Consider the following 27,233-nt stretch of genomic DNA (forward strand, 5'->3'; position numbering starts at 1 on the left):
TCCTCCTCCATGGTGGAGAAGCCACTGAATCAAACCTGATTGGGCAGTGGGTCTGCCAACACTGCTCCTCCTCACAGCTGCCCTGTCACTGCCAGGGACTGGGCAGTCAGACCTGGTAGTCAGGGCTGGTGCCAAAGTCCAATGGCTTAGGCTGGGTGTCTGAAATGGGGCTGTGCGTTCACAGGCTCAGGAACCGAGTCAGAATTCAAAGGGCAAAGCCAGGGTCTGAAGCCAGAGACAGAGTTCAAGTGCCCAAGCTGGAATCAGAGCCCAGGAACAAAAACCTGGGATCAGAAGCTGGAGTCAGAGGCCCAGTACTGAAGTCACTAGGGTGGGCCTGGAGTCAGAGGTCGAGGGTGGGAGCAGGCCAAGATGCAGGTCTGCCATGCTGAATGGTAAGGGGCCCTCCTCATTGCACAGGCACTTCTGGAGCTCCTCCTGGGCTTAAATAGATTTCCTGGACCAATCAGAGGCCATGAAGTAAGCTTATAAGTCTGGCCTTCTGAGGCAGTACTCTCTGTGGTGTTTGTCTCCGCACCATCTGCGTTGTAATGCCTACATCTCGCCTGCGGCTGCTGGTAGACACTGGAGTGGAGCCACTGGCCGCCTCACAGAACCAGGTTCGAGTCACAACACTGCAGATCCTTACACTGCTGTTGAACCAGTTCTAGTGCTGCCAATATTATGGACTGAACATGGGGCTGTGGGTGATACAGACACAAAAATTCCATGTTGTTGCTTAATACTTGATTAGGGGTGGGACCAGACTAGAACATCTGATCTCAACTTGTCTGAATTTTTGGAAGGTTCACATCCAGATACAGATCTAAATACTAGATTCCCTGACACCTGGGGCGGTGCAGTATAAATAGACTAAATAGCTACTTTTGATGCTAACTTCTAACATTATGGCAGAGAAAATAAACTCTAGCGATAGAACTTTAAAAAAAAATCTACTGTTTATCACCAACCAGTTACAAGCATTAGTTATAGCCATTTCGTGGGGAATGGGCAAATGACTTCCTTAATTTGGAAATTTGGTGAAGACCTCTGATTTACAGAGGTTGACAAACTACTATCAGATGAAATACCCGGTAGACTTAGGTAAAAGTTTTTAGTGAACAGCAAGTTCACTAAAAAATGCATTCTTCAGGGCACTGAAATGATGAGCAAATTTTGGTCAAATCTGGCAAATAGTTGCAACTGAAAAAAATAGGAAAAATGGAAATGTATTTCAATATTTAAAGATAAAATTTTTCAACAAACTAACTTTTCAACAAAAAAGTTAGTTTGACCATTTCAAAATAAAACGTTTTTACCTTCAGTTTTAAAAAACAGCTTTAATTGAAATGTGTTAATTTCAGAAAGAGGGTTAAAAAATCCAACAAACAACCCGAAATGAAACCAAAAAAACATGTACTTTTGTTTCAAGTTCGATGTTTTCTTAGACTCAAAACTTGTTGGGTGTTTTTTTTATGAGGGAAGACAAATTATACTGCAATTTCAATTTGAACTGAACAGATTTTTATTTTTCACATTTCCCAGTTTCCCAAAGCAAACAATCTTTTATTGCCTCAGTTTAAATCGTGCCACTAACAAGAAACATCACCGCAGTAGTAATCCTGCTATATCTGCGGTAGAGTTAAGTGCTAATGATTAATTCCAGGAGCCTTTTACTGGTTTTGAAGGATGTAACAGATGCTTTGTTTCTTACCTGATTATCTTTCTGAAATGGAATACATGTATGTGCATATTAAGGGACCATACATTGAACAAATACACTGAAAAGAGTGTTCCGTAGTGAATTATTCTGGGCAGTATATAGCAAAAATGTCACATCAAAATATAGGCTGACAGTAAGCAGTGGGGAAGTTGCCTGTAATAGCATATTAAAGATTTCACAGTATTAAGCATTGAGGGCTCTAAGGGGCTTGCACAGATATTGCCATGAAAGCAATGTAGTGCCCTATGTTTTCAACACTGAATAATTAGAATGGATCAGAACACTAAATAATTCAGTGAAACAGGAAAACTCCTTGCGAAGTTTTGCCATGTGCATGTCAGTTAAGGGAACAGCATGTCACACATGCTTTTTGACTGTGATAAATCACCTGGGAGGTCAAACCTGTAATCAGTCAGACTATGTTGCACAATGCATCTCAAAAGCACATCACATAAAGGCACGAAACCCCTTATGATGTTCTATGGGACTGGGTGTTGCTGGAGAAGAGATATGACACTGCAGAGGTCTGTTCTGATACGGTATTTTTTATTTGTATCCAATACAGAATGCGGTCAGAGGTCCCCATGAGCTCACCTTATTTATTGTCCGTCTGCACTAGGGAGTTGTGTAGACAAAACTGGGGTTGTGTAGACAAAATTTGTGGAGCGGCTACACAGAAAATGCGTTTTGTCGACAGAAATGGTGGACAAAAAAACTGTGTAGACGCTCCAGGGGGCCCTTTTGTCAAGAGAGTGGACCTCATTGGGTACAGAACTGCTAATCTGTGCAACTCCCACTCCTTGCTTTAGCAGAGGCTGAGCGCATAGCAGAGGTTGTTCCACTTTTGTAACACACTCTACTGGCTAATGAGTACAGTGGTACCTTGGCAGATGGAGTCCTGGCAACTCTGTGGAAAGCGGTGAAGGTAAGTGTGTTCTTGTTGGGCAAGAAAAGCCAGGGAAAGGGGTGGGACACAAAGGGAAAATGGGGAAGAAAATATTTTTGGCTCTGTTTTACGCAACTAGTTTTGTAATTATGGGCCTGTTGTTCCAACTGTTAGTACAGACCTAGCTTCAGGGCTGCAGATCAAGCTGTTTACTTATCCCTTTGCTCTTACTGCCAGTCCTGAGACCAGCAATTGCGTCTCGTGAGTGACTATATTGGTAGCATGTGGAGAGGCTGAGTTGGAGGGTGTAGCAGAGACAGCAAATATCTCTTAACTTTTCTAGCATGAAGTTCCTTTTCTTCTGCTTCGTCTCACTTCTTCCCATACCCTCCAGTCCCCTCCCACACTGTTTTCTTTTCCTGCAGTTCTGACATATACCACAGCCTAGCTGTCACTCGCATAAAGCAGCAAAGCTAAAATATGATAGAAAGGTCATAACACTCACAGCCTCACCAAACATCTCTTTTAAGTCACCCTAAAGGAGAACCTCCTTCAGATAACGTGCCTCATCGCCAGAATGTAAGGCATAAATGGGGTGCCCAGAACCAGGAAGGGTAAATTTCAGGAGCAGTTTGTTACTCAAGCCTCAAGTGATGTAGATGAATCTTCAGTTCTGTCTGGCATTCAGACCCCCCAGTACCTAAAGACTTCAATGGGGGGAGTCAACATTCAAGAGGCAGCTCTGAGGGTGGAGCTTGTAACTAGTAACTTTTCCATCTGTCTCCATGAGAATTAGAGACTGTGATTGATTATTTTGGAAATGCCATTCCCTTGTGATTGTGGTACACATTATGCAAAACACAAGCACTCAGGATGTTGTGCTGAGCTCTTGATGAAGATACTCCTGCAGAATGACCTACCATGTCCAAACCCTGTTGGCTGAACAGCGCTTAAAATCTCTAGTCTGGCGTGTTCTTGCCCGGTTGGCAGAGAGTGTCTACCACTACTTGATGCACTGAAAAAATTCATTGTAGTCGATTATTTCAGGCTACGGCCAGGTTTATTATGAGGCTCAGAATCAGATGGCCACCAGTGGAATAGAATTAAATAAGTCTTGTAAATCGAATTGGACTTTCCCATGGAACTAGAGTTTGGTCCCTGGCAACTCGCTCCACCTGCTCTGATTGTGCTGCTCTCCTCTCTCTTAAAATACAAGTGTCTGAAACATCATGGACGGGAAGCTTTGTAGAATTTGTGGGGTGCCCAGAACCAGAGAGGGTAAATTTCAGGAGCTGTTGCTCAAGCCTAGAGTGGTCTAGATGGTGTTGCTAGGACACCAGGAGCATTGACTTCTCCACTGTTTGCGTGTCAGTGAGAGGACTGGCAGGGAAGAGCGTGGCTGCTGAGAAAGGCTGCAGCTGAGATGGCTTTGATGCCTGGCAGGAGCTTTGGAATGCTGATCGCTTGAGGGTGCGGGAGACCGGCAGCAAAGTGACTCCCACTCTATCACCCCCTTGTCACTAGAGGGGAGGATTTGGGGACACATGGCGGACAGCCTGTTCCAGGAGGCCTGTGAGAGCCGTGGAGCTAGGACAGCAGGGAGAGACAGAGGGATTCTGACTGCAAGGATGTGCCACTTGGAGCTGGTGGATGAGTAGCAATTTTGGCACTAGACAGGCAGGGTCAGGTTGAGAGGACATTGGTGAGTTTTGCTCTTGTCTTTCTCCTACCCCACTAGCCCTGCAGTCTTAGGACCTTGACTCTTTCTTGCCCTGCCCAGTGCATCATTTTCCCTGTTATAAACTTGAAGTCCAGCTGGATTTGGCTTCTGGATAAGATGCTGATGAGCTCTATAGAAATGGGTTTTAATAAATGTGTGCTGGGCCCCAGTTCGGCCAGAGGATTGTTTGGCCTCTTGACAGATAATGGACTCTTGGGCACTCTGGAGTCACATCTCATGCACGTGGCTTGGCAGCCACAGGATTTCAAAGGGAAGATGCCACAGAGATGTATGCGAGGCCCAGCTTTGGTGGGGGCTTTTGACAGGGATATAGATAGCTGGGGGTGGGGGCTGGGGGAGGGGAATGACCAACACTGAAAGAAAATGGAACAATTCAATTATTTTATAGTTTTGCTGGGACAAACAAGGACATTTACAGTAAAGTAATACCTCACTTTGCACCAGTGGATATCAAAGCACTTTGCAAAGTATTTCAGTATCAGGGTCCACATTTTATTTGTGGAGAAACCGAGGCATGGAGAGGGGCAGTGATTCACCCACGTTCAAGCAGCAGGCCAGTAGCAGAGCTGGGAATAGAGGCCGGGCCTCCTGAGTTCCACTCCCATGCTTCAGACCACTGTGTCTTCCCTGTGCAAATCCTGTCTCCGTTTTCCTTTTTATCTAAATAAAACAAGCACAGCCCTAAAACCATGGACCCTAAACAGTTCCCTTGTCTGTGCCCCGCAAAGCTTTTGCACCATCTGTAAATGATGAGCTCTGGGACTTTCCACCAATCAGTCTTGCAAAATCCATTTCTGCAAACTATTTGGATACTAAATAATAAACCAACATATATTTGTCTGTCCTGTCTTTCTGCCTCAATGAACTGGAAAAATGCATGCTTCCTTTTCTAACAAACAACAAGCACTGTAAGAAATGTGAGATTACGTCCAGACTGGGGTTCTCTTCTTTGTTTCAATTTACATTTTGCCACCCAAATTGGGTCTATTCAAAAATGTTCCACTTTTCAGTAATAGCATGGTCCTTTTTTCAGTGTGTTATTGGCACTTGTATTTTTTGGTGCTCATTGCAAAGAACTGCAAGATAAAGGCTTTTAAACACACACACACACAGAGATTGTTAATGTAGACTGAATGATTCAAGAACACTGCCTTTGCAGGGCCTTACTGACGTAACTGTCAGGAGAAAATTACAGAGACACCTGCTGAGGGCCAGAAGTGACTTAATTCTCATCAGCCAAGTCCTAGCTCCTGAAGGAGCTGATGATGAGGCATTGGGTTAAAATAGACCTGGGAAAAGCTGTACATGAATGACAGATTTTTTTTAAGTACTCCTTGCAGCCTGAGATTTGTGTGTGCCTTTGTACAAATAAAAATGAAGCAGACAGACTGTAATTGGAATCCTTTTGTTAGTGTTTATCAGTCCAAAACAGCCTCTTCCTAAAGGTTTGCAGTACTCTGGAGGCACAGATGTTACCTAACTAGATGACTTCCTAAGAACACTGTGTGTTCTTTTCGGTTCTTATTGTATGGGCAGTGTAGAACCAGCAGTACAGTCCTCTGGAGGATCAGAGTGTTGCTAAAAGAGATCCCGCTGATATTTTTTGTGTTTTAAGTCAAAAGTTGTCATGCCTGTAATTTGTGATTTTCTGATCCTCATTCAGCCATTTTCTTTCAGAAGATCTAAGTGGCTGTAGAATTCTTGCCGAGAATTCTGGTTTGAAGCAAAGCATAACTGAAATCCACACAATGAGATCATATTTAAATCAGTTTTATGTTTCCAGTAAATAGTTCCACTCGTAGCCTGAATAATAAAATCATGTTGTAATTATTAGTAGCTGTGAGCTTGACCTGTGTACTAGCTCAGGAAAATTACTCAGCGAAACCAGTGGGGAGTTTGGCCCGTATCGAGAATGCAGAATCTAGTCTTTTGTTACACAGGTAACATGATATATAAGGCAGTGCAACCCTGAATTACCCCTTGACTCAAGTCCATAGGAAATGCTACAGTCTTACTCTTCAGCCCTCTCCTTGGCCCTTTTTTATGCAGCAGTCCAGGTGGAAATCAAAGCTTCTCCCCCTCACTCCCCCCACACAGAGGATTTTACTCTAAAAGAAGGAGCTGATCCTTATTTCACATGGCAAGTGACGTCAGAGTGTGGATAGGCAAAGCTGACACCCAAAGGCCATTCCAAGTTACAGAAACAGGAAAAGCCCTCTGTACGTCTGAGCAGAGCTTCCTCCTTACCAGCCTGCGAAGTGCCATTGCACAAAGCCTTTAGCAGGGAACTTGAATTGTGATTATGGCTGAGATTGAATTGAATTGCTACATTTTTTTTAAAAGAACCCATGGGCCCTGTCCTCTGAGGAGGTAAATCATCTTAGTTTTGCATGTGGCTGTGAGGGGAGACATTTGGGCAGTGCTAAGGACTGACTGCCCTAGGCCTTACCCCTTCCTCTGTTGGCCCCACCGCTTCCAGGGGCACTGAGGCAGGCCACCTTCCTACCTTGCTCAGGGGCCCATGGAGGCTGTAAGCCCCACTGGTCTCACCCCTTGTGGGGGTGGGGGAGGTCTGATTGGGGATACACAGAGTGAGTAGGAGCTATTCGTAACAATGCCCTTATGCAATAGAGAAATACCCAGCACTGAAACCAGATAACTGCACCGTAGGAGCAGGCACTACTTAAGAAGTCTGGTCTGTCACTTCGTTGGCGCCTTTTACTGCGCATAAGGATGGGGCACCTTGTGATGACTGCTGGTGGCCAGAGAGCCCCATGGTTCCTGGGGCTTGCAGAACCTCTTCAGGAACCCTATGAGCATGGTACACGGAGAGAATCTCAGCTCGGCTGTAAGCCTGGTGCCCGGTAGGAAGTGTGTCCTGAACTGGGCCAACATTTTTGAAAGTAAATTAGTGTGTGGCGTGTGACAGCTACTCTCTTTCCTGTGAGAGAGGAATCACCCCATGATGGCCAGAGTACTAACACTGACTTAGCTGGAAAAAAATGTACTACCCAAGACATCTTTACATTTTCCAGAACACTTTGATACAGTTATCAGAATGCGTCTGAAAATTGCATAGGTTACAGCAGCGCCGTATAGATTTTGCTGCACTTACTTGTCCTTACAACAATAAATCTAAGAGTTCCTTAGGGAATCACCTTTATAGGAGGATATTCTGGGTCCGTATAATTCCTGGTATTGGACTAACCCTTGATCTCGACTCTGCTGACTCATAACTGACTACAGGGCTTTGCAGACATAGTATCCTACGTTTTTCTTGGGGGACTTCGTTGGCACATTTTAGTGCTTAGTCAAGTGAAGAAATGACCATACTGGCATGGCATACCCATTCAGGCACGGGTGGGCATAGGACAGCAGTTGATGCAATATCACATGACCTTTTTATCAGTAAATTAAGAAAATGGAATGTAGGTGGGGCTACTATCAGGTGGGTGCGTAACTGGCTGCATAAACATTCTCAGAGTGTAGTTATTAATGGTTCACAGCCACGCTGGAAGGGAGTAACAAGTGAGGTTCCACAGGGGTCTGTTTTGGGACTGGTTCCGATCAATATTTTCGTTGGGGATTCAGATAATGGCATAGAGATACGCTTTGTAGATGGTACCAAGCTGGGAAGGGTTTCAAGTGCTTTGGAAAATAGGGTCAGAATTCAAAATGAACCGGGCAATCTGGAGAAATGCTCTGTGGCAAGTAGGATGATGTTCAATAAGGACTCGCGCAAAGTGCTCGACTGAGAGAGGAATAATCAGTTTCACACGTACAAAATGGCGAGTGACTCTCTGGGAAGGAGTACTGCAGCAAGGGATCTACGGATCACAGTGGACTACACGCCAACTATGAGTCAACAGCGTGACGCTCATAGCAAACATGATCCTGGGATGCATTAACAGGAATCTTGTGAGCAAGATGCGAGAAGTGGGTCTTCTGCTCTACTCTGTGCTGATTAGGCTTCAACTGTAGCATTGTGTCCAGTTCTGGGCCCCACATTAGGAAAGATGTGGAGACAATGGAAAGAATCCAGAGAAGAGCAACTAAAATGATTAAAGGTCCAGAAAATATGACCTATGAGACACGATTAAAAGAAGTGTGTTTGTTTAGTTGGACAAAGAGAAGGCTGAGAGGGGACATGAGAGCAGCTTTTAATTAATTATCTGAAAGGGTGTTACAAGGAGGAGGGAGAAAAAATATTCGCAGCCTCTAATGATAGGACAAAAAGCAATGGGTTTAAATTACAGCAAGAGAGGTTTAGATTGGACATTAGGAAAATGTCAAGGTGATTTAAGTACTGGAATAAATTGCTCAGGGTGGTTGTAGAATCTCCATCTTTGGAGATATTTAAGAACAGGTTGGATAAACATCTAACAAGGATGATATAGATGGTGCTTGGTCCTGCCATGAGGGCAGAGAACTGGACTTGATGCCCTCTCAAGGTCCCTTCCAGTTCTAGTATTTTATGATTCTGTGATTGTGCAGGATTTTTTCCACAATTCTATGTAACCCTTCTGTTAACACCAGATGCCTGCCAGAAGGGCCGGGTTCAACTCTTGTGGGGTTTTCCTATCAAGGATACAATCAACCGGCTCGAGCCCCCACCCAAGCTGTGTCTACACGTGCACGCTACTTCGAAGTAGCGGCACTAACTTCGAAATAGCGCCCGTCGCGGCTACACGCGTCGGGCGCTATTTTGAAGTTAACTTCGACGTTAGGCGGCGAGACGTCGAAGTCGCTAACCTCATGAGGGGATCGGAATAGCGCCCTACTTCGACGTTCAACATCGAAGTAGGGACCGTGTAGACGATCCGCGTCCCGCAACATCGAAATTGCCGGGTCCTCCATGGCGGCCATCAGCTGGGGGGTTGAGAGATGCTCTCTCTCCAGCCCCTGCGGGGCTTTATGGTCACCGTGGGCAGCAGCCCTTAGCCCAGGGCTTCTGGCTGCTGCTGCGGCAGCTGGGGATCCATGCTGCAGGCACGGGGTCTGCAACCAGTTGTTGGCTCTGTGTATCTTGTGTTGTTTAGTGCAACTGTGTCTGGAAGGGGCCCTTTAAGGGAGCGGCTTGCTGTTGAGTCCGCCCTGTGACCTTGTCTGCAGCTGTGCCTGGCACCCTTATTTCGATGTGTGCTACTTTGGCGTGTAGACGTTCCCTCGCAGCGCCTATTTCGATGTGGTGCCGCGCAACATTGAAGTTGAACATCGACGTTGCCAGCCCTGGAGGACGTGTAGACGTTATTCATCGAAATAGCCTATTTCGATGTTGCTACGTCGAAATAAGCTATTTCGATGTTGGCTTCACGTGTAGACGTAGCCCCAGTGGCCTGGGACAATTTCACCCCCGTGCTGGGTGCCTGTAAGGCGGTTCTCCCCCCCCTCGCAAGCACAGAGTCTGAGATAGAAATGGCTTGTTTAATGACCGTAACCTACCCCAAGGTTACAGTGACAGATGCAGTATATCTCAGCACAGAAGAGACAAAACCCCTTTTACCCAGATACCATCCCCATATGCAGTAGAGCCCAGTCTCTTGCTGGGGCTCTTGGCCCGTTTCCACACACACACAGTTACAGGGTGTACCCTCTGCGGTGCAGTCCCAAACTCAAAGCCCACAGATACATCACCAGGGCAATACTAGCTGTCCACTTGTCTGTAGCCTCCCCTTGCTGTCACCAGCCATCTGCCAGTCGCTGTCACCTACGGCCGCCACCGCCGCTCCTACCAGCCGCCCGCCAGTGTCTACCACCGCCGCCGCCACCCCTACCGGCCGCCCGCTGGTCCTGCTGTTGTCCGCCAGTCCTAACCCCACTGCTTGGGACTGCCCTAAGGCAGAACCCAGTGATTTCAGCTCTGTGTGGCCTCAGCTGCCACTCTGTGATTTCAGCTCTTGGTATCTCTAGTGTGGGGTTTCACAAACACCCTAGTATCCAGCTCTATCTTTTAACAGGTGGGGAGGGTTAGTCAAGCCAGGCTTATAGCTAAGGCATAGGGAGGGCCAAGGCACTCAGCAAGCTGGCTCAACCCATACCCCTCCCCTTGCTCTCTCACAATGCTTTAAACCAGGGAGCCCTGTGTAATCAATGTCTTACACAGCTAAGGCGACTGCCCTGTCCCCCACAACAACCCAGAGCATTGGTGAGATCTCACAACTCCCACCTTAAGTGTCAGCTTAAATTGTGATTTTACAACTACATGTTTACAATAGACCAAATCTCATGGCTTACTTGCTACCCATTAGGCTTTGCCTGAAAAGGTATCATACATGCACACCTTTTGCATTCTCATGCAGATGACCTCTGGGAGACTCATTCCTCCCAGCCTTCAGCAGCACTGCATTCCTTCTGCCACATTCCCTACATCTATATTAATAGTTGTGATTATCAGTAATTCTCCATGCTTTCCTTGAGACTCTCCAGTGCAAAGAGCAAGTAAGAGTGGTGATATTGTGATGGGAACAAATATACACTAAGGAAAAGTCTGTGGGTTCATCTACACCCCAAAATATGATGCAGTTTTAGTGGGTGTAGTTAGACTCGCATTAACTGTAATCTAGGTAACTGTAGAAATGAATATGTAGCATCATACATTAGTAACCTGAGTATGAAAGTTCAGAGGAGAGCAACAAAAATGATTAAAGATGTAGAAAACATGACCTATGAGGGAAGATTTTTTAAAAAATGGATTGGTTTTGCCTAGAAAAGAGAAGACAGAAGGGACATAACAGTTTTCAAGTGCATAAAAGGTTGTTACAAGGAGGAGGGTGAAAATTGTTCTTCTTAACCTCTGAATACAGAACAAGAAGCACCTGGATAACCAGTACCTTGAATTAACCGGCATGTCGTGGCCAGCTGACAAGCCATGGCAGCTGACTAGCTGGTGGAAGTGAGACTGGTGGCCTTGCTCCAATATATGGCACATTTGGTTATCCAGATCCCCTCAGTTCCTGGGGCTGCCAGATAATAGAACTTTTACTTTACTGGAATTTCACTTTATGGAGAAATAAGATCTGCTTTGGAACAACCCAATAAAAAGAGGAAATTCTCCATTAAATGGGCATCTGGGGAGAAAACTTCAGAAAAAAATCAGAATTTCATTCTGGTAATTTTGAAGTAAAACTTGGCCTGGTAGGCTGAAGCTTCAAAATCTTGTCCTAGCTGGGAGTGTCGGGCCTCTTGGAGCCAGCACTCCCAGCAGGTCCAGGTTCCCAGTTCCCCTTCAGTGCATCGGGTGGGCTCCCCCCTAGGCAAAGGATGCAGAAAACCCTGGATCCCCAACTTCAGCAGTCTGCCAGGCAAGCTCTGGCAGAGGCAAAGACCCAGCAGTGCTGGGTCCCTACTTCACAGGCAGTAGCCCCGGACCTTGGAAGCCCTCATGTCTCCAGAGGCACGGAGTATGAAAGTCTCGGTATCCCTGCCCATAGGCAGCTTGCATGGTGTGTGTGATGGGGTTTGGCATCCCCAAACTCTGCACCCTGTCCTTAGGCAGGAGTGACTCTCACTTAGCAGGAGAACAGCGGGTTTATTAGCCAACAGGGCACAGAGTTGTTCAGAGGTGTCAGCAATCAGAGACAGCCAGTCCAATCCATGTTGGGGATAGGAGGCTGCAAGGGGCCCCCGGAGCTGGGGCCTTGCCCCCTCCTTTATCTCTCTCTCTCCCAGCCCAGACTAACTGCTTTCCAACTCCCAGTTCCAATTCAACACCCTCTGGCTCCAACTCCCCCTTTGTCTGCAGTCCAGAGGTGTCATCTGGTTGCATACATTACCTTCAGCAGCCACACACATACACACACCTATCCCCCACTACATCACAGTGGGCTGTCTTGGAACCATTGATTTTGGAACTCCTTTGAAATGGATGGGACCACTTATGAAGATGGGTCTATTCAACTTGTGTAAACTTGTCAGAGTCTGGCCCATAGGCTGTATGTGTCAGTGTTCTTCAACCAGTAGTACCAGTACCCTTGGGAGTACACCAAGGTCTTCCAGGGAGTACATCAACTCATCTAGATATTTGCCTAGTTTTACAACAGGCTCCATAAAAACACTAGTAAAGTCAGTACAATCTAAAAGTTCATTTTGAAAATGACTGGCTTCTAGTGCTTCATATGCCTTACTCTGAAATGTAAGTGCAATATTTCTATTCCAATTCCTTTATTTGACAATAAGATGGTAGAGAGTCAGCAAGTTTTCAGTAGCAGTCATTTGTGATATTTTTGCATGTTTTTGAAAGTCAGCGGTTTTTAAGTGCGATGTAGCTTGGCGGTAGACAAAACAAACCTGACTGCTGAAGAGAGTACAGTAATCCGGAAAGGCTGAGTGGTACTTGTTTCGAGACCTTAGATTACCTGAGGACCACGTCTCTCAAGTGGTGGTATGCAGTGGGGAGGGTATGCTGATGTAGAAGCACAGTGCACAATAGTTCAATGGCCTGTCCATCTGCAGATCAAAAGTTTGTGATAGGGCCCCAGAACACAGTGGGGTGGGTATTTTTAAGAATTTATTTAAAAAGCTATGACTGAAAAGCCAAGCATTTAAGGCTAAAGCTGAATACTCAGATTTTGCATCTAAATAATGATGCAAGGAGTTTTTAGAGATGTGATTTTACAGGAGTCAGCCACAAACTAAAGAAATAATTTAAAGCAAATTTTAGACTAACGTCCTGTAGACATTGTAAAGCCCAGCTGGTTTTGCCAGTAAATTCCGGGTTGGCATATGTCTGTTAAATGGTTTTAATTAATGGTTTTAATCCCTGAAGGGTATGCGAGAGAAGTGTGGGGGTGCTTAAAGGGGGTACTTCATAAAAAAAGGATGACAGACACTGGCATGTATAACAAGTTATTTCCTGCTTTGGCCCAACTGCTAGCATTCTCCCCACTTGCAAGGCAGCCGGTCCTCCCTCCTTAAGCTCCAGGGAGCAACTGAAACTTCTCTGCTCTGCAGCCCTTCCTATATGGGCCGCCCTATATAACAGGCACTAACTGACTACTCCTTGCAGCCGCTGTCTAATTGGCTGCCTTCTGCACAGCCTTCTCCTTTAGGCTCTATTAACCCTTTATGGGCCAGCACAAGTCAGACACCCGCCCAAGACACATACCAAGTCCTGATTTAATCCATGGCCATTGCGGCATAGTGCCCACGGTAGCACCCACCACGGGCTAGGTCCTGCCCACAGCAGAGAGTGGCACTGTCACCTCTGCCTGCAGAACACCTGGAGCTTTGTGCAGACTTATGAGCTTTAAAGTAAGACAATAAGAAAATGTGAGTGAGAAAGGACAAAAGTGATAGAAAGGAGGAGCGGGAAGAGAAACAGATAGAGGAGAAGTGAACCAAGCAGGATGCTGACCAAAATCCTCCCAAGTTCCTTTTTCTCTGAGTCTACAAACACAGAGTGGCTTTGTGCCTGCACCTGAAGGTTGGGTCGATTCTCTCTTTCCTGATTACTCAGAGGAGATTACTCCGGAGAGGCTCACAATGCACAACCATGGTCTCCTCCCTCCTTCCTTACAGTCAGTGATGAACTGACATTTGCCAGGCTGCTCCTGGCGTCACAGTGAGAGCTCATTAAGGGGAACACTGACGCAGGGAGGACAAGAGCTGCAACCTTCTGCTCTTACCCAGCTCCTGATGTGACACTGCCTTTGGGATATGGACCTCTCCCACCCCTCTTTGTCTTCTCTTTATTTTGTGGTATAACAAATCCCAAACTGAATCCCTGGGCTGAAATCATTCAGTGTAAGGTGCTGAAAAGCCCAGGACAATGGGCAGGATGATGAAGAAGTTAGCAGTGTTTCCCCTCCTGTGCTGCCCTGACCGGTATTGTACATCCGCATTCTTTAGGGTCAGGCTTAATCCTGCAAGTGTATTAAGTGCTGCTTTCAGGGATCAGTTGACTCAAGTGGCAGCTCAGTCACTGCTCTCCCTCTGTCTCACTCTCTCTGACCAAACCCAATCAAGCACGTAGCCGGTCTCTAGACAATGAAGATGAAAAACCCAGTCCTGGCTAATGTGTTTGTGACTGAAAACATTGCTTGGCCTCTGCTTCCCAGATGCACAGAGCTGTTGTTATGCAGATAAGATGGCTGAACAGCAACTTATCAGGTTAACATTTTGACCCCACCAGGAAGAGCAGATAGGGCTTGAGTGGATAAGTTCCAGAAAATCAGGGACAGAGGGTGGGGAGCAGAGACACAAAGCATAAAGGATCTTTGTAAGAGACATGCTTTCCAAGAGGCTCAGTCAAATATATCGATCTCCAGTTAAACAAATACCTGAGTACACTGAAGTGGGAGTGGTTCCTGTTTACTCCCCTCACCCCCACAAGATGCCTGGTGCTAAGAGTAGGAGTCTAACCCCGAAGGTAACCTTTCTAACTGTTGATTGAAGTAAAGGTACCTGGTGGCATTTCTAAATCACTGCTGGTCCCACAGTCCTTTTAGAACCTAACCTGTGTAACCTTTAAGGCTCTCAGTCCAGGGACACTCGCACACAAATGTACAGACTCGAGCAGTCTATTTGACTTCAGTGGGACTCCCTGTGTGAGGAAAGTTAAGCCTGTGTGTGTTCGCAACATGTGGCTTTCACAGTCTGGGAGTGTGGCTTCTCCTAAAGATTCCTTCTCCTAAAGATTCCTAGATAACATTTGTGGAAGGCCCCACATTCCAAATCCATATAAAGATGAAACCATCTTTAAGGTGTGTCACGAGCGAGTAGGGAAGGGATTAATCTCTTCCTGAGGTAACGTGAGCCCAGGTGAGCCAATGGAAGTGGAGTGACTTTTTTGAACTGAGAACAATTTCAGTTTATGGGGCTTTTTGTCTCCCAGGCGATTGGAATAAATATCATAAAAATCCCAACTGTCTCTAGATCAGCCATAGAGATGTAAGTAAAAGGGAAATGTCTAGTTAACACGATCAGGTTATGGTTATTTAGAATTTGGTGGGACTGGCTACTGCTGTTCGCTTGTTACTTTGTTTTTGTTATTTACTGCTCTGTTTCTTTTGGTGGTGTTGCTGCTGTTGTTGTTGTTTGACTTGAGATTTTCCCTGTAACTTTTAAGGTGAATCCCAGGGAAATATTTTTCTTTGCTTGCAACCCATGATTTAGTTTCTCTTATTTTGTCACTAAATCACAGTTTTTTAAGCAATTGATCTGATACCTGTGTCATGAGAAAAGCCTGTGTATGTTCATGCCTTAGACTGAAAGGTCAGCTACAAAATTACAGTGTTTGTGTCTGAGCTGTTTCCAGAGGGAGGGTTAAAACCTTAGGGTGTCCCTAGAAAGATAAGTTGAGGTTTATCTTCCTGGGTTAGGGGCTTTTGTCTTACCTGGGTGGTGGCAGCATCCCTTCCAGGGTCCATGGGATCTGTGACCTTGGGAAGTTTTCAAGTAAAGCCTGTGTATAGGCAAGATGTTTTAAATTTTGTAGGCCCTCACTTTCTGCACTCACAGGCCGTTTCTACACAGGCCACTTTCTTCAAAAGTGGCATGGTAATACACGGCCCGAAATATCCTAATAAGATGCGGATGCAAATTCCCTGCGCCTCATTAGCATAAGGTCACATCATTTGGAGTCCAGAAGACCATTCTTCCGGACTCCAAAACGCCGTTTAGAAGCGCGGCTCCTGGGGGGGTCTTCCAGAAGGAAGTCCTTCTTCCAGAGGCCCCTTCTTCCCAAAAATTTTCGGGAAGAAGGGGCCTCCGGAAGAAGGACTGCCTTCTGGAAGCTCCCCGGGGGCCCCGCTTCTACACTGTGTTTTGGAGTCCAGAAGGAGGGTCTTCCGGACTCCAAATCACGTGACCATATGCTAATGAGGCACGGGGAATTTTCATCTGTGCCTCATTAGCATATTTCGGGCCGTGTATTACCATGCCACTTTCGAAGAAAGTGACCTGTGTAGAAACGGCCACAGTGCCAGTGGGGAAGGAGCCCTGATAAGGTGGAACAAATGATGACCTTGATCTGGTCAGAACTCTGCCTAAGCATAGTGGGGAACCACACCTGGGGCTCCTGACAGAATTGGGGTCTTCATCACATAGGCTGCATCTACACTACAGCAATCCTTCAACATAAGTTCTTCCAGAAGATATCTTCTGAAAAAAACCTCCTTTTGAAAGATCTCATCCACACACAAAAAAGCAGATTGAAAGATTGATCCACTCTTTCAACAGGGACATCCACACAGCCCCGGCTCTCATGGATCGATAAATCTGATACCATAAGGATTGCTCTTTTGAAAGACGGACCTGCAGGGCATCTACACTTTTTTTTTTTTAATTGAAAGAATCTTTCAGAAAAAGGCATTCTTCCTCATCTGGGAGAGGAAGCGGGCTGCCAGAAAAAGGGCCACATGCTTTCAATTTCAGATCAAAAGAGCACATTTTGTGTGTAGATGCTCTGCAGAGTTTTCCAAAACAGGCCCAGCTTTTCTGAAAAAAAGTTGCAAGTGTAGACACAACCGTAAAGAAAAGAACAGGTTTGGAAGTTGTTGTAGCAATACAAGCTGCTGTTATTGCTTTGTTTAAAACTGGAATTACATGTCTTTGCCTCCCAGGCAGTTGTTGTGAGTCTGAAGTAATTCTCAATCCCTGTATGCCATCCTTTCAGATCATTACTTAAAACTGATTTAGAAAAGTTAGATGTCTTCAAATAATCAGGGCCTGATCAAATGCATCCTAAAATACTCAAGGAGCTGAGAGAGGAGTTATATGAGCTGTTAGCTACCTATCTCCTTTGAAAAATCATGGAAGATGGGAGAGATTCCAGAAGAGTGAAAAAGAGCAGATGTAGTAGCCATCTTTAATAGGGGAAATAAGGACAAGCCAGGAAACTACAGGCCACTCTGCCAGGTAGGCAGGTTCAAAATGCAGGGGACCATCATCTCTGAAGGTAATTGACCACTGGACAAGTTGCCTGGGGACCTGGTGGGTTTTCCATTACTTGCAGTCTTCAAATCAAGATTGAATACGTTCGAAAAAATTCTGCTTCTGTTCAAACAGAAGTTATCGGCTTCTTATAAAAACTACCGGGTGAAGTTCTATGACCTGTTGTACAGGAGGTCAGATTAGATGGTTATGGCAGTTCCTTCTGTCCTTAAAATCTATGACTATACCAGAGGGACAGAGAAATGCTTGTACAGCCACTTCCTTAGAAAAAGAGTTCCAAGAGCATCTCTGCCCTTCAAGGAGGTTGCAATATAAACTTCTTACAGAACCGGATCATTTGTACTATGCTGCTCCATGCCAGAGGCTGCAAATACAGGAGCTGTTACTAGAGGAAACCAAACTGTAAAGACTTCTGATATCAAAGATCAGCTTTATTTGCACAGGGAAAAACCCTACACCTATTAATAACATGAGAGCAACCATGCTAGGTGAAGCCAATGGTTCCCCTAGCCCAGGCTCTGCAGTGGCCAGTACCAGACCTTCAGAGGCGTGTGTAGATCAGGTCAGCTTTGGAAAGCTCCACTCTTGTATTCTTCCAGAGCTGGGACTTGGGTTGTCAAAGGACTTGGACTGTCAAATTATATGCAATTTTTGTATCTTTCAGACAAATTATATTTTGCAAATAAGCTCAAAATCCCCTCTTCCAAGCTTATTTTTAATCCTTTTAGAGCACAGAACTCTGCAGCATATCAGGAGCAAAGAGAAGAGGCTGGAGTGTCTCCTCTCAGTTCAAAGAGCCCCCACTGACTACCCATAAATAACACTCTATGCAAATCTTAATTTGGTGAATGAGCTGCTCAATCAAGTTGAGCATGAGCTTCCAATTGTCACTCCATGTAATGATTGCCGCGAAGGGGGAGAATCTCTGTGAAATGGCAACACCATGGAGTCAGTCTTCAACAAGATGTGCAGGAATTTAGCCATGCAACTGTCATTTGCATTAATGGGAGTCATGCAGCTAAATCACTGTGCTAGAGACTCCCCCGCGGCAGCATCCCAGTCTGAACAAAAAAATAAAACGGAGGAATATGAACAAAAGGTTCTGTTCTCCTCCTTCCTGAGGCCAAGAGAAGACCCGTAGCTGGGAAGAAATGTCACTCGCTGCTCACTAATCATTGTGTAGGACAGCAGGGAATAGGCATTCAAGAAGCAGGGAGAAGGCCAGCAGCCCTTTGTGCATCTGTTACTGTAAGTTCTAAATTAGAGCCTCCATTGTGACGCAAAGCACAAAACCCAGCTGCCCGTGGGGGGGGCCAGCTTGCCTGCAGAGAAGAGCGTCAATTATTTAGCGTTTTCTAAAGGACTCCACTTTCTGCAACAGTGCTGAAAGAGGAGTGAAAGGCTTCCAGGTCAGGTAAATGTGTGGGGTGCAGAGATCTGTTGGCGTCAGACAGAAAGGTCACCTGTAGCAATAAGAACCGTAGGCCGGGAGTAAGGTCTCCTCAATTCTGTTATGGATTTTTGCCTTGGACGGACTTGTTGTGACACAGAGCAAGTCACTTCAGCAAGTATTTTCAAAAGCATCATTTTATAAATTTGGGAGCCTGCCTGAGCATACTTTCAGCAGATTGGAGTGCCCACAACTCCCATTAACTTTACTTGGTGTTTCAGGTGTCTCTGAAATCAGGCCAACAGGGGTCTTGCATTGGCCACCTAAAATTCTTGGAGGGCTTTGAACATTTCTGCTTTAAATTTCTCTATTTCTCTTCCTCCCATGCGTAAATCAAGGACAGTCATGCTGATCCCAGGTTAGTTAGCTAGGGGCACGTTCTGATCCCACGCCAGTGTAAACCTGGAATAATTTCCACTGAAGACAGTGGAGTTACTCCTGATTTCTTGAGCTGAATGAGATGCATAGTACCATGGATGAACTGTGCTAGGTAAGAGAATGACTGGCTATATTTCTAATAACTGTTACTCCGTAAGCCTTCTATGTCTCTGACAGGAGAGCTGGCAGGAAGGGGTTATGTTTTCCAGGAAAGTTACATTCACACTCCTCTTCACAGCAAATCAGTTCTGCTGTTGAGAAAGCATCCACGTGGAACTCAGCAAGCATAGTGGGATCAATAATCCACGAATTCACTCCTCTCCTCCTTTCCCAACCCTTGGACAAAACACAAGCAATATGGGGGAAATATATCCAGTTACTGTTAACAACATCCAATAGGCATATCATCAGCTAGTCTAAGTCCACATAGCTCCAAATGCAGATTTATACCATATGAGAATCTGATCTCCATTTTCAAGGAAACAAAGGAGGTGAGTACTAATTATACTGGTCCCAGAAAGTCTGAAATTCCTTTAGCTGGCAGGAATTAACATAGAAACTTGCCTTTCTGTACTTTGTAGCAAATTTTAAACATATTTTAATGCATGAAAAAAACTCAATGCTTGAAGAAGACCTTATGGCCAGGGATGTGATGGTCCTGCACTCAATAGACTTAAACGGGGAACATAAACACTGCTTTGTGTGGACAAGTCTTCAGCACATTTTTAGCAGGACATTCAGAGGCCGGATCTTCCTCTTACTCACACTGAAATCAGTGAAGCTTCCCCAGGGTAAAACTTGTGTGACAACCATATTTTTGAAATATTTGTGTCTTTATCTGTGCTGTAAATGCTACCATAGAGTCTGAAAACTTAAAATATTTGTAGATGCCATGTGCTTTTTACTGTTTGTGTGGCTGTTTTTAATATATTTGTTTATTTATTTGCTGTTTTTATTGAACAATGAACATAAATTTATTTTATTTAGTTCTATTCTGGTAGAACCTGGAGGCATGTAGTCAGTGTTCTCTTCCAAGGCTCCTACATTAGCCCATAAGTGCTATAATCTATGTACCTATGCAGAGGAGCCTGCAGCCATACGTGTGTTACACAGTCACAGGGCTGTCCAGAGATGTGGTTGCAAAAGAGGCAGTTTGCCTCTGGTCCCCATTTGAGAGGGGCCCCAAGCCAAATGGCATTGCAGCCTGGCATGCCAAGTTGCAAGACCACGCGCTGAAATTTGGCCTTTTGACCCTGCCAGGTGTTGCTGGCCCAAAGCTGAGTGGTGCTATGCTAAGTTAAAATGAGAATGTTTCCGTTGTGCATACCATGTGAAAAATTTCTGGAGAACCCCAGTGCTTGTCCGTTCTGGTTGTTGTATTTTTTCTGATCCCCGGAGCTGCTTTGGTAGTTGGGTTACAAATACTACAGAGGAATGTTTGTGTTTTGCAAACTGTATGTGATAGAATATCAGGGGAACATTTATATTGGGACTGATTTTTAAAATACTCATCTTTTAAGAAGAGTGTGAATTGAAACCAAATTTGGTCCGGGAGTTCCGTTCCTGCTGTTAGCCTGTGGGCTGGAGCTGCACATGGAATTATCCATCACTTGAATCAGTCTCATCATGGCCTTCTATCTTTAGGTGTCTGAGCAGCCACAGTACCTCATAAGCACCAGCGGTGGCTTAATCACACACTCCCCATGAGGTTCAATCACACTGAGTAAGTCACTGTGCCCATGACTCATGTCACTGGTGGGCTTAACGGTGATTCAAACATGAAGTGCTATGTCAGTTCCAGCCTTATGGGTTTGAAGGCACTGTTAACGGAGGAGAACGAATTCAAAAGAAATACTCCTGAGATCGAGAGAACAATCTCTTTTTCTGCCTAATTCTTCACACTGCAACATAGGTAGCAAACCACAGGGCAAAAGCAGTCTCTCTGACGTGGGGAACAGAAGGATTCATCTCTGATTTCTTCCCCACAAACTAACTCCCCAACAACCCAGCCCCAGTTATTTAGATGGGGAACTTTGGGAAACATTTGTCTATATCGGGGTGGGAGGGAGCTTTATCTGTAAAGAAAGAGCCATTATTGCTCGTGTCTGGATAAGCGGAGGAGAAGAAACATGCATTTGTAAAATAATAGTTAGAAACTTCTTTGCCACAATGTCAGCAGCCTCTGTACTGTGTCATTTGCAATGACAGACATGTGTGAATGGCACTCAGCTGTTGGTATCAATGAATCATTATTCTGAGCTGTATTCAATTGTCTGAGGTCTGTATGCTCCTGAAATGCCCTGTATAAAGACGCTAATTATCAGCTTCCCAAAGCGTAATAATTGTGCCTAATGACATACTTCTGCAAGAAAGCCAATCCCTTGGCTCTGTGTGCAGTGCAGAAGTTACAGATGCACAAACCCATAAACACTAGAAACTTGAGGCTGGCAGTGAAACAATTGGCTTTGTGCAGCACGTGTGCTGAGGCCAGACTGTTTTGCTTTCTTCGCTCTTCTCCCAAAACGTACTTCTTACAAAAAAATTTTGCACTGGAGAGTCACAGCTGAAGGGAAATAAGGAGAAGAAAAGGCTCATCTGCACATTTTGGTGGTAAAGAAACCTAATTGTTGTTGAGTTTCCAGCCTGCAGTAGAACGCTTTCATCTCTCTGTCCATCTGGCCTGTAGGGCTGGAAACATTTTCTACCCATGTTAGGTCTGAAATGTTAGCCAAAATGAACTGTATGGTTATTTCTAATGAGAGGCAGATAATATCATGCTCCAGCACAGGCTCGCTGGGGGCTTCAGAATAATGGATGACTAATGGCCTCTTCTGCAACAGAACAAACAGGACTTAAGTAAATCATTTACCACGGTGGGTGTGTACGGAAGTACGTGCGGAACAGTATATACGTATATTTTAAAAATCATGGTGGGGAGGGGTGATAGCCCTGGGGTGAGAGTGAGAGCTCTGTGATATACTGCAGAACTGCCTGACATACCGATTTCATGGGTGTAATCCTGACCTCCCTAAAGTCAAAGGAAGCTTTGTCACTGATTTCAGTGGAGCCGCTTTTTCACCCCCTGACTTCACCGTTCAATATCTTGTACCATTAGGAAGTGGGAATTCGCAGCTCCTCTGATAGACCCAGCACTCACTTCTAGCCGTGGGAGGGCCCTACTTCATGAGACTTAAGGACGTTATATTTGTTATACAACATTTTTTATTGAAGGTCATTTATACAACCTTTTACAGCTTCCTCTAAGCCTGGAACGTTTGGAATTCATGGTATCAAAGGCTCCTGGCTTGACAAGCAATTCAGTCTGAAAAAATAGCCCCCTGTTGCAAAATAAATAAATAAACTTTCCTACAAATGGTTTTGCTGCATCACATGTGGCACATAGAGACCACACAACATTCTGTTATGTTGATAAGCCCTTGGGATGGGTCTACACCCGCTGTGGACGATCGAACCACTTAGGTTTGATCTTCTGGGGTGCCCTTCTGTGCACGTGCAAACCGGTGTGTTCTGGGGTCAATGTTGACCCCGGAATGCCTTGTGAGCCACAAGGATTAAGGAACGCCGTCAGAAGGCGCTCGCCTGTTGGCATTCTGCAGTGAGAACAGGGACGAATATTGACAGCTGCAAAATGGATTTTTGGTACGCAATCGGCGTAACTATTGATGGCATAGCAGCCATCAATATTCAAGGTAAGTGGAGACCCAGTTTTGTTTGGGATGAGCTACATTGTTGATTAGGACTTTGTCATTTGTGAGTAATGCTCCTATCCAAAATTCACAGTAGCCCTCCGTCGAGTGCTTTAGTTAACATGAATCCAACTGTACAAAGCTCAGAGGGAGAGCTGTTAACACTGAACAAATATAAACCACTTCCAAGATGAAGCCAGGTTACCCTTTCCTTTCATGACAATGTTACACATCTTTGAAAGATGGCTATCATGAGCCCTTCCAGGTCTATTGCTGGGTCCTTGGGTGCTCTGTCTCCCCTTCCACATCGGCTGTATCTACACTACACTCCCCTTTTGGAGGAAGAATGCAAATGAGGGAGATCAAATATGCAAACGAAGTACTGATTTACTAATCTTGTGTGTCATTTCCATAATGTCACAAGATTGTGTTTCTGGAAAAGAATTTTCCAATGTTTTTGCTTTTAGAAAAGTCTCTTCTGGAAATGGGATCTTGCAAGATTATGCAAATGAGGCATGAGATCTGTAATTCAGTGCTTCATTTGCATTTTCGATCTCCCTTATTTGCATTCCTCCTCCAAAAGAGGAAAGTCGTGTAGATGGAGGCAATGTATAATGCTCCTTTTAATCTATCGAGGTCATAAGGTATCTCACATACCTTAAACCCAGGACATAGCTATGTCTAGACAAGTTATCTCAGAAATTAGAATAAATCCCTATCACAGGGGTGAGCAAACTTTTTACGTGGGGCCCCACTTTTCATCCCTGCAGTTAGCAGTGCCCCTCAACCTGTCTAATGTAACATTTTGTCTGGTCCCCTTCTCCTCACTATTCAGGTTGCACATTGTACATGAAGCCAGGGCAAGGTGCTTCATTTGATCTGCTGTGCTAAAAATGCAATGAAAACACCTGTGTTTTGACAAGCAAATTCAGCGAGTGTGACAAGAAAATCATCCCAAGACATGATTAATATAAAAGAGTTAATATTCAGCCACAGGACGAGCCTAGCAGTAAAAACGTAACGAACGCCAGTCCCTTTCTTTTGTGCTAGTTTTCACCTCCACCACTTACTGAAGTACTCCTCATCTTTTGCCAATCAGACGGAGAGCCTTGGCAAGTACAGTAAGCCTGTTTTTCAAGAAGAAAATGAATTCTTGGAAAATTAGCAGCAATCACTCGTGCCAGGTGCAGCTCTGAGAGGGGTTAGATGACAAAATATCAAAAATCCTTTAGCTATCAACATTCCCCTATCATCCTCCATTGCAGGTTTTTTCTTTTGCTCTCATAAACATAGCATGTAAGCACCCATCAGCTCGGAATACCAACATAAGACTTGTGCTATGACAGTCTGTGAAATGCTAAATAAACAAGGGCCCGATCATGTACAAACCTTACTCATGGGCATCAATTCTTAATGACAAGTGGAGCCTCATGGATTTGAGTAGGAAATCAATGTGAGATCAGTCAGCTTTAACTTTCCTGTTCCTTTTGCTCCACAGGCAGTGGGGATGACAGCTACAATGGACCCTGGGGCAAGGTGGGAGCGGGGGCTGGCTCTGCATCCCAGAGTGCCCCCGGAAGTGTGGTGCTGGGCTCCCCACCTACCCCGCCCCCAGAGCAGCTGTGTGGCACTGCCCCGGCACTTCAAAGGGGCCTGAAGCTCCAGCCACCACCGCCTTCAGGGTAGTAGTGGCATCGGCCGGAGCTCTGGCCCACTTTGAAACATTGGGCCCCAGGGGAACTGCCCGCTTTGTCAGCAGGCCTGTCCACAGCTAAAGCAGAGGACAAGGTAAAAGGGTCAGCAAATCATAAAACCATGGAAAGAGGGACATTGTCTCCTTTCATGCATGGTGTAGAGCTGAGTACACTGTCAGCTCATAACAAATAATGAATATCAATGAGGCAGAATTGGTCAAAAGTCACTAATTAGTGAAAAGTCACAAAATATTTTTGTTCTGACAATTTGGCCATGACTTTCCCTGTCACTGTTCCACTTCTGTTCACTCCCAAACTTTTGAGCTTGCTTGATCTAAACGAAGAGGGCTGGTACTTTGCTCTTGGTTCATTTTATTTCAGCAGTTATCATTCTCTTGCATAATAGCCTTACTTCATCATTTAAATTATTCCTCTGTCATAATTCATGGAAGCTTATTTACCAGAATGAATAATGGATTTCCCTCCCCCCCCCTTGTCAAAATTCACATATTATTTTCAAAGCAGCTGTGACTCACACCCAAAGAGAATGGGGAATAAGGCATCCTGGAAGAGCAACAGCTACTTTATTGCTTGAAGCATTAAGGTGGAGGGTTTTGTTATTGATTGATAAATACACAGGAGATTGTGCAACGTTTGACTTTCCCCTGCTCAATATTGACTTCCATTTTCTTCTTACGGTAACAGTTAGGAAATCAGGGTCTGCTTTCTCTCTGAGATGGCTTTTCTGTCAATAGACCCTGGTTCCTTTTGTCGCCTGTTCCCTCATTTTTTACAAATTAGCTTCTCACTGAAACTTCAACTAATGTTGGCAAAGCCAAGTGTCGTACCCAGAGGTACTGAGACCTCATCTGGGGTGAGTGAAGTCACTACTCTACAGCCTCAGCTGAGAGCCAGCTGGCCTTTAGCTCACATGGTAGAGTGCAGAGCTTTAGACCCTAAGCTTGCAGGCTCTATTCCTCAGGCCAACAACCCGTGTCTGTTGACCTTACACAAGGTTGACAGGAAGTGACACTTGGCAGAAAGAAGACGACCAGAAGAAGGAAAGCTAAGAGGAGAAGGCAGAAGATACACCCTTTCCCAGAAAGAAACCCCACAGGAAGAAAAACAAATTCATGGAGTAGGATTTGCCATCAAAAATGAACCGAAAAAGATCCTATCTGAAGTTCCTGTCGACAGAATCTACACTCATTGCACCGTCTTCTACTGGAGGTTCAGCTGATGAATTGACATAGCGGTAAGGCCACTGGCCACACATCTGCTGTTAAGTAAAAGCAGTGATTCTGTGTCCCCCCTGCGTGGGTTCCCTGCATCATCTTGGGAATGGGCAGAGGACATACAGTGATTCCATTTTCTGTTGGGACTTCCCAATAAGTGGGTTTGGATTGAACTTGTGCTTTAGCTTGTAGGAGATGTGCTAAAATGAAAGCAGTTCGTTGGGTATCTCTACACTGCTCATTAAACCTAGGGGATCTAGGGGAACTTGACTTGTGGGCTTGGTGTTTCCAAGTCAGGATGTAAGAGCATCCACACGCCATTGTAAAGCTGGGTTTTCAGTTGCATCCATAGGGCATCGCCCAGACTGTCTTATTTGAACCTGAGTCACAGCAGGATTCGAGGTCAACCCAACTCCAACAGCAGGGTGCTAGGACCGGAGTCCTCAGTGCTTGCCGAGCCAAGTCAGACTCAGTTGTGTGTGGACTGACAGGGGGCTTGGGCTGAAACCCATCTCAGAGCCTGGTCATCATGTGCCAAGCATACATTCCCAAAAGTGCACAAAAATCACAAAGGAAAGCTCTTCTGGTAAGGTGGTGGTGAATTCAGGGGGTTCCCTTTTATCCACCCTACATAAAACATTAAATCTTAGTATGGAATTGCCTGGAATCCTTGATAATCCAAAGATCATTTATTTTTGTGGAGCTTAAGAATTTCTGATACATTATAATAACAAAAAAATGTGGCAAGAGCAGATTCTTTGATTCACAGGACAATTCCTGGAGGATGCACACCTATTTAAGGGGCAAGATTGTTTTCTTCTTGTCCTGCATTAAAGCATAACCAGAGTAAACAACAAGCATCGCAAGAATACAGAGATGCATAGATGAGTGGTGTATAAGGGAAAAAAAGAATTAAAAACTGCTTTACCAGCATCCCTGTATAAATGGGAAAGGTGGCATTTGGATATGTAATCTTGCTTAAAAGATGTTTGACTCTCAAGAAATTATGAGCTAATGAATACCAAGTCAAGACAGGCCCTCTAGGTAACCTCCCCACAACCAAAAAAAAATGGAATTATATTACAGGTTGAAACTCCCTCAACCAGGACACTTTTGTCCGGCAACATCCTTCATCCAGCAGGACAATGGATGCTCCTGGACCAGAGATCATCTGACGGTCCCCAGCCTGGGGAACCCCAGCAGGCCCGTGGCTAGGAGCTGGCTGGCGCATGGAGCCTCACCAGCAGCCCCAGGTGCAGGTACTCATGCTGGGAGCAGGGAAATCTTAGCAGCCCTGAGGCTGAGAGCCGACTGGGGCATGGAACCCAGCTGGCAGAACCACAGCTGTGGGGACCCCTGTTGGATAGGGCGAACTCTGGCAGCCCTGAAGGGGAGACCCACGGGAGTAAAGGTCCCTTCTCCAGGCAGCAGGGCTGACCTATCCTCCTCAGGCAAATGCCCTCACCTGGGACCACTCAGGTCTCAAGGGTGCTGGAGGAGGGAGGTATAACCTGTATATGCTAATCAA

General features: G+C 45.3%; 1 long non-coding RNA gene across 3 annotated transcripts in view; it reads left to right on the plus strand.

Annotated features, from left to right (window-relative positions):
- The window catches only part of LOC142006900 (uncharacterized), a 109,358-nt gene that overhangs the window by 10,833 nt on the left and 71,292 nt on the right, over positions 1 to 27,233 (plus strand). The window lies entirely within an intron of this gene.

The sequence above is a fragment of the Carettochelys insculpta genome, chromosome 1 (assembly GCF_033958435.1).
Source record: "Carettochelys insculpta isolate YL-2023 chromosome 1, ASM3395843v1, whole genome shotgun sequence".
Lineage (NCBI taxonomy): Eukaryota > Metazoa > Chordata > Testudines > Carettochelyidae > Carettochelys > Carettochelys insculpta.